The following is an 8,388-nucleotide window of genomic DNA, read 5'->3' as shown; positions in this document are numbered from 1 at the left end:
TGAAGAAAAAGGAAGCTTGTGAATGAATGGCATGCTTTTTGTTCAACCCATGAAAATGACATTAGCTTTTTCTAGTGCTCTATCTCTCTATACAAATAATCAATCTTTTCTAGTGCTCTATCTCTGTGTAAAAATAATCAACCTTCTCTAGTGCTCTATCTCTCTATACAAATAATCAACCTTTTCTAGTGCTCTATCTCCACATGAAAGTTTTATATGAATCAAGTTAAAAAATGCTCAAACGGGTATAATAAATTCTCAAAATGGTAGCAGAATTGGAATTGAATTCCAGTGGTTATACCACTATATCCTCCATGGAAAGGGGGCTTGATGTGAGTGGTTTTGCGTGAATTAGATGAGCATTGTATATCAACGTAGCTTAGAATTTGGTACATATGAGCCAGCTGTAATTTCATTCATGAATGAGATTCAAAGCCAATTTCCATTGCTTATGGATTTGTACACTGCTAGGAGATGAGAGATGATGCTATCTTCTTTTCACCTTAAGTTTCAGCCTTTGATCAAATCCTTTTACAACTTACCAATAGGATAGGAACCATTCTATAGATGTATGATGATGTAAATAACACAAATATATACAACTATATACTCTGGAAATTATTTTTCTTCGATTTTTCTTTGTACGACTGAGTTGGGTCAAGACTACTTCTAACATTGAAAAGTTCATATAAATTACACTACATGCCTGAGAGGTTTGGTTTGCTCCATGTTCCAAAAAAAAATCATGTTAGCATGAAAAAAGTTATGTATCCACTAACTAACATTGCATTTGTAAAGAATCTCCTATATATATATTTATCTTGTGTTGGTGAAATCAATATTTAAATTGCCCTTAAACAAATATTCTGGTTTATCATGGGCATATACACAGGTCTCGCTCCCTAGTCTTTACCCAAAAATAAATAGGTTGAAGTAAGATAATGAAAATATTGATTCGATAATGGAAGGCATTGTGAGTACTTAACATGGGCAAGTTGTTTCCTATTTAATCATAGCTTATTATCAATCTATTTCTGTAGAGTCACTATAAAATGGTTGACCAACAGATAATATAAAGTTCTCAAGTTTGAGTTTGTCACTGAAGGGATATTTCAAACGTTACATTGCTAATACATCCCACAAACCTTTGTTTTCAATGTCCCCAATTTTACAACCTTATAGTAATAAGATTTCCAGTTCTGCACCATAAGTTCTGCAATAGCTGAAGGCGTTGTAGGTTCATGCTACAAAGTTGGAATATTTGGGACATGCAAGAACTATCTTTGATAGATACATCCTTACCTATATACCCTTATATAGCTTTGTGGTGTTTACTAAACCACATAATTTCATGTGTATGTGTTTTACTCTGGAATTTATTTGTAGAGTAAAGAAGTGTTGACTATAAAAAAAACCTAAAACAAGTTTTGGAATATTTTCCATTTCCAGCTGAGCTTAGGACAAAGCTCACATATAAAATAAAGATCTTTAATAATAGAATTTACCTGGGCATGTTCATGACATATAAAGGTAAAACACAATAAGATTAAAGAAATTTCCCAAATCACGTAAGACAAATTAAATCATGGCCATGTTCAAGGAGGCTTGATTACAAGCCTTGTTAGAAACAGTCTACATTTCTAGTATACAAACAAAAATGATCAATTACCATAGGAGATGTTTCTTAGAGTCGATACAAGGGATATTATATATGCTATATCATATGTCATTCTGAGACTATGAAGATTAAAATTATGATTTAGCATCTATCCTAAAATAGGCTCAAAGTATTAATCCACATGACTGTGTTTAGGGTACCAAAAAAGAAATTGCTAAAAGCCACTTAATTATATTGTGCCAAACGTTTGCTACAATGAAATTCTGTGTAGTTAGCTCAACATTGAGTTCTTTCTTACCTTGTCACAATATCAATCTGTCACAACGTCTTCTGATGTCCTGAACTACCAGGCACCTACACTAATATAAGAACATGTGGCAATGAAGTGATTGCATTGAGAGGTGCTCTCTCCATCTCGATGGTTTTGCCAGCACTGGCAAGCCCCACAATTCCTATAACTCTAGTCTTCTTTCTTTGCTGCTCGAGTAACATTTCCCTTTCGAATACTTCAAATTTCTCATCCAACATTGTTGGATATCTAGACACATGTAGTGCTCTTTTAAATTTTTCCAAGATTACTTCCTGCCCGACAAATAAGTTGCCCTTGCTTGTTTTCTCATATCGTTGCTTGTTGCAACAAGTTACCCTCAATCCTATGTTTTTTGGGTTGGAGTAGAAGGATTCGTGCTCTATCAACGACATTGGATATGGTCTCTTTCCAAGAGTAGCTAGTAGTTCTTTTGCACCCTGGATTTATGGTCCAGTTCCTGATCCATCTCGCTCAGCCCTATTACTCACTTTGTGGCAAACCCATATGAAACTCCTTTGAATATTGTAACCATGCAAGAGAAGGGAAAAGCTAAAATTCATGGACCTTATGTAACGTATGATCTATTACCCTTTATTAATGGCTTGAAGTACTAGGCACATGGTCCTCTAATAGTAGATGAGCTTGTCGTGAATCTTACCTTTGAGCTTGTTGGCCCTGGTGAATACCAGGTTGTCCACCCTAAAAACATGCAACCAAACATTGCCATGTCTAAGTATACATGAGCTTTTTTTAGAGGCCTCACTCTTCCAAACATTGTTAGTTACATTGTTGCCATTGATTTAGTGTCTCTGACCTATCGCTGAAATGAAATTACGAGTCAGAAATGTGTACAACATAAAGTATATCTCAATCCAACAAGGTAGAAGGTTAGAGTAAGAGGGAGATTGGAGTACTCACCCATTATATGTCTCCATATCGAAACATTTTATTTCTGTATCATTAGTGAGAGCCTTCCTCCATTTCTTGATGATGTTGGGGTCATATCATGGTTTAGAATTGAACATTATCTTCTTCTCCAGCGTTTGCAACAATCAACCATATACTCCTTTTTCGCCCTGCATTCCCCATCTAAGATCTAAAGGCTTGACACCACCATAAAAGACTAGAATAATAGTTTCCCTTGACTCAAACATGAGTAGGAGCTCATCAAGGCACAAATTTGACTCTGCATATCAGGGAGAGAAAATAGTGATATGTAGAGAAGCTATTCGAATGGCACTTTGGATTTGAGGAATTATATACTCTCCATTTTGCAATTCATCTTCGTCTAGAAACACTCGCAGTCTTTGTTTGTTAAGGTGATCTTGTTGTGTCTTTCTCAAGATAGAAAGGAAGAAACGATTAGGGTTCAAACTTAGAAACAAAGAAAGATTTGGGGTCGAAGAGAGGCTCAACTGTAAATTGCAACCTTTCCCAAATTTTCATGCCCGTGCAACTATGTTGTTCTCGAAATTCTCCAAAACTATGGTGTATTTTTCCTTCCGCTTGGCCAAAAAATCATATAAACAATACCTTAGGTTATATATATTATTGTATGGTATATTAAAACCCTTTTTGCCCTCATTATAACCCGAATATATTAATTTTTTATTTTTTCCATTTTTAATGCCCCAATATGAACACACGTGATATGATATTGGTTTGTCAATGACGCCCCCATGGATCCAACTGAAGGTGCACGATAGCCAAAACCAAACCATGATTATTATGAAAATGAATACATTAAGCACATATATAAGTTAACTGCACGAAATGAAGAGTGGATCAATCCTATTGCAGGTGGAAGATCAGCTAGGAGAAGGACAGTTCCTGTCAGTCAAATTTGGATGAAGAGTTAGAAAACTAGTAGAATCGGTTGCATGAGGTCTCTACGCTGCAATGTAATCAGCTTACAAGGTCGATACATTGTATATCTATTGAGTTATGTAAGTTACCCTATTATGATGGCTTGGATGATGTAAACATGTTTCTTGATCATTTTGAAAGGGACATACCAGAGGAACATTGGTTCTAGGCCTTAGATCTGACGTTGAGAGCTATGCCTGCAAGATGGTGGGGTACGCACAAGGATAATTTTGTTGACTGGAAGGAATATCATAGAATGATGCGATTAAGATTTGGCTATGTGAACCCCCGACTCATTGACAAATACACAGGGAAGGATGATCTACACGAACATCTGGCTCAATGGACTAAGACATGGGGTGGGGTACCTCAACCAGAATGGGTGGTACCTCAACCAGAATGGGTACATATCTTTATTCATACCCTGGATGTTATCCCAAAGAACTGGTATTGAGAGGCAAAGTTGTGACACGGGACTGCTGATTGGGATGAGATGAAGGAAAGTTCATGTTAATATTCAATTTCGAAGATGGGTTCGAATGCATTGATGAAGCGCTTTAGGAGATTAAAGAAAAAATCTTCCAAATACCCGTAGAGCCTATCACTTGGGTACAACCTGACTGGAGTACACATATACAACATGCTTTAGAATGTTACAATGTTACGACAGAAGAAGGTGATGAGGATCCGCAGAATATTAATATCCCTAAGTCAGAAGGACAACCCGAAGTTGGTGGACCTAATGCAGATATCCTTGATATCTCACAACAGGTGCGCACAAAACATGTAAATATTTGCTTAGAAGCAGAAACGAAATTCGTGAACATTGGTGACTATTGGGATGAAGACATAGTGGATAAGGTAGTTGAATTATTACATGAATACCATGATTTATTTCCAACTAAGTTCTCTAACTTAAAAGGGATAGTAGGAGATTTGGGTATGATGAAGATCAATTTGAAACCTAATGCAAAGCTAGTTAAGCATCGCCCATATCGCTTGAATTCCAAATACTAGGAAAAGGTAAGAGAAGAACTCGATAAGATGCTCGTGGCAGGAATAATTAAGTCGATGGAAGAATCTGAATGGGTCAGTCCTATGGTGGTCCAGGAGAAGAAAACAAATGGTGATATCAGGATATGCATATATATGTGGAAGTTAAATGATGCATGCGTACATGATCTATACCCTACACCATTTACAGATGAAGTTCTCGAGAATGTTGGCGGACAGGAAGCTTATTCATTTACAGATGGATTCTCCAGATACCACCAAATTAAAATTATGTCGAAGGATAGAAGAAAGACCACCTTCACTATAGAATGGGGGTTGTTCTAATAAACAGTCATGCCATTCAGACTAAAAAATTCTCCTGCGATCTTTTCAATGGTGGTAGTCACAATGTTCAAGGAATTCATTCATAAATTTTTGGAAGTCTACTTCAATGATTGGACAATGTTTGGGCTAGTCAAGATCATGTCTCTAATATGTGCTTGATGTTAGATACATGTAGGAAGTATCAGATCTCCTTGAACTTGAAGAAATGTATTTTTTGCATACCTTATGGAATATTGTTAGGCCATGTTATCTGTAAGCAGGATTGATGGTAGACCCTACTAAGATTGTTGTAATTATCAATTTGGAGCCTCCTAGGAATGTCAAGTAGATACGCATGACATTGGGTCATACTGGGTACTATAGGAAGTTTATTAAGGCATACGCGCAGATCACTACACCCATGGAGAAGTTGTTGAAGAAGGATGCTACGTTTTGCTGAGACGATGACTGTTAGAAGAGATTGGATACTCTGAAGGAAAAGATGGTTACGACACCAATCCTAGTATTCCTGGATTGGAAGAAGGAATTTCATGTGCATGTAGATGCATCTTGTATAGTGTTGGGAGTTGTCTTAACTCAACCAGGGACAAGAGATATTGATCACCTGATTGCCTTCGTCAGTTGAAAATTATCTAAGGCTGACAAGAACTATTCAACCACAGAGCACGAAGGATTGGCCATGGTTTATGCACTACATAAATTGAGGCATTATCTACTAGGTGCACACTTTAAGATGTACATGAACCATTCTTCTTTGAAGTACCTAGTCAATAAGCATGTGTTGGGGGGAAATCTGTCAATGGTTGCTCCTTTTCCAGGAATATGATTTTGAAGTGAAAGTACAGTCCAGGGGATTGAATGCTGGACCAAACCACCTCTCTCGGATCAAGAATGGTGAAGAGCCTACAAATATTGATGAAGGATTGTTTGATGCACAACTCTTTGTTGTAAGGGTTGTAGATGACCATTTTGCAGATATTTTTCATTTTTTATCTACTGGCGTAGCTCCTAAAGGTTATACGACACATCAGAGAAGGAATTAGTTGTCAGGGTTGCAGATTTTTCTGTGATTGCAGGGCAATTATATAAGATGGGGTCAAATGAATTTCAATGCCGATATGTGCCTGAATATGAAAGACACTGTATTCTAGCTGAAGCACATGGTGGTGTCGCTAGAGGACACTATGCAAGCAAGGCAATTGTGCAAAACATCCTACAAGCAGAATTATGGTGGCCTACGGTACATAAAGATTCAAAGGAGTATTGTAGTGCGTGCGATGTGTGTCAAAGGACTAGGAGGCCATCATGGAGGGATAAACTATCCTTAAATCCACAAGTCACGCTACAAGCATTTGATAAGTGGGAAATTAATTTCGTTTGACCTAATCAACCACCATGGAAGAAGACGAGAGCATGTTATATTATCATTGCGACAGATTATTTAACCAAGTGGGCCAAGGCACAACCTGTGAAAGATTGCAACACAGAAACTGTTGCAAAGTTGTATTTGAATTTATTATGTCAAGATTTGGATGCCAAAGATTCTGATGAGTGACTGAGGTTCACACTTTTTGAATGAGACAATTGCAGCTTTAACAAAAGAATTTCAGATGTACCATCGAAAGAGTATGTCGTATCATCCCCAAGCGTATGGAACTGTCAAAGCTTTCAACAAAATTTTGTAGAATTCCCTAACAAAGGTCTGCAATGTTAATAGGAATGATTGGGATGTGTGGATACCAGCAGTTCTATGGGCATATAGGACAACCTGTATGAAATTGGTTGGGAAAACACCATTTCGACAAGTTTATGGAAAAGAAGCAGTGATATCGATGGAATACATAGTACCCAGCCTAAGGATCGCAGTAGTAACCGAGATGGAAGATCGCAACATAATGGAGGAATGCCTACCACAGATACTTCCATTAGAGGAAGACCACCTTTTGGTTGGCTTTCATCAACGGGAGAATAAAGCTAGAGAAAAGGAGTGGCACAATTGCCACATTAAGCAACTCACCTTCAAGAATGGTGATTTGGTCCTGATGTATGACAAAATTTTTTTCCAAATTTCCGAGGAAGTTTCAGATGCATTGGCTAGGACCATATGTAATTAAGGATATTTCAGATGGTGGTGCAGTTCAGCTCATGAAGCTGAATGGGGAAGTATTTCCTGGTAGGATTAATGGGAGTAGATTGAAAGTTTACGGGGACGTTCTCACCCCTATGCAATGACTACATGACCGCAGAAAAGTCTTATTGCTTCTGGCAGTTGAAAGAGAGCGCAAAACTATAAACTACTCTGCCAAGGAAAAAATTTATAAAAGAAGGAGGGTTGCATGATGTTGTGGACGATGGCGCTGGTGGAAGCTACGATGAGGTAGCTCTACCACAAGGAGGAGTGCCACACATCTTGCCCAGAAAATTATCGTTGGAACAATTACAGTTGATTTGATAGGGAATTTTCCATTGAAAGGAGCATGGGAAATGCATTTAAGGCGCAAATCTGGGAAAATATGCCACCAAATTCGCATTTATGAGGAATATCTGAGGGGGAACACATAGTTTGAATTTGAATTGGGTTATAAAAATCGCACCCCGCTCCACATTTGGACACTTTTATCCTTGATAATTTGCTATGTGTTTTTGTGCTTCATGAGCTGAGTGTGTTACTGCATGCTTGGTTACCTGAGTTGGGAGGAAGTTGAGAAGGAGTTGTTGAAGAGAGGGTTAGGAAAAATCATGACTACAACACCTCATGTCCATGATACAACACCCGGGTCACTGAGGCCAAAACCAATTACCTCTGCAGTAGGTGAGAAAAAGCAGAAGAAACTGCAGCAAACCCCGGTTCGGCAATCACTGCAGAACGTTCCAACTGAGTAGAGACAGAAGGGAAAAATGGATAAAAACAAGCAGCCAATGGAGACATAGGACTTGGACGAAGAAGAACTAAATGAGGGGTTTGAGGATATCATTACAGAAGGCACGAAGCCAATTTTGGTTTCCGTCGCATATGGCACCGCGGAAGCCTACCTAAAAAGTAAATAAGGACTTAGACTCTTTAAAGTTCAAGGTATTCACACTATTGTTGCTGGAGGAAGTACCTATTGAGGGTGAATTATTGGCCCGGGTGCCATACTTGAAGATGGAAGATTTGGATTTGGGTGACCATGAGAAATTTCCACAATTGGAACCTAACAAGTATCTTAAGGCAGTATACTATGAGGAGGTAGGCCTTACAAGACTTGAACCAATG

This window comes from Pinus tabuliformis, chromosome 2_2 (assembly GCF_031772625.1).
Source record: "Pinus tabuliformis cultivar Carrire ecotype Pingquan chromosome 2_2, CPIR1, whole genome shotgun sequence".
Taxonomy (NCBI): Eukaryota; Viridiplantae; Streptophyta; class Pinopsida; order Pinales; family Pinaceae; genus Pinus; species Pinus tabuliformis.
Note: the sequence above shows the minus strand (reverse complement) of the source record.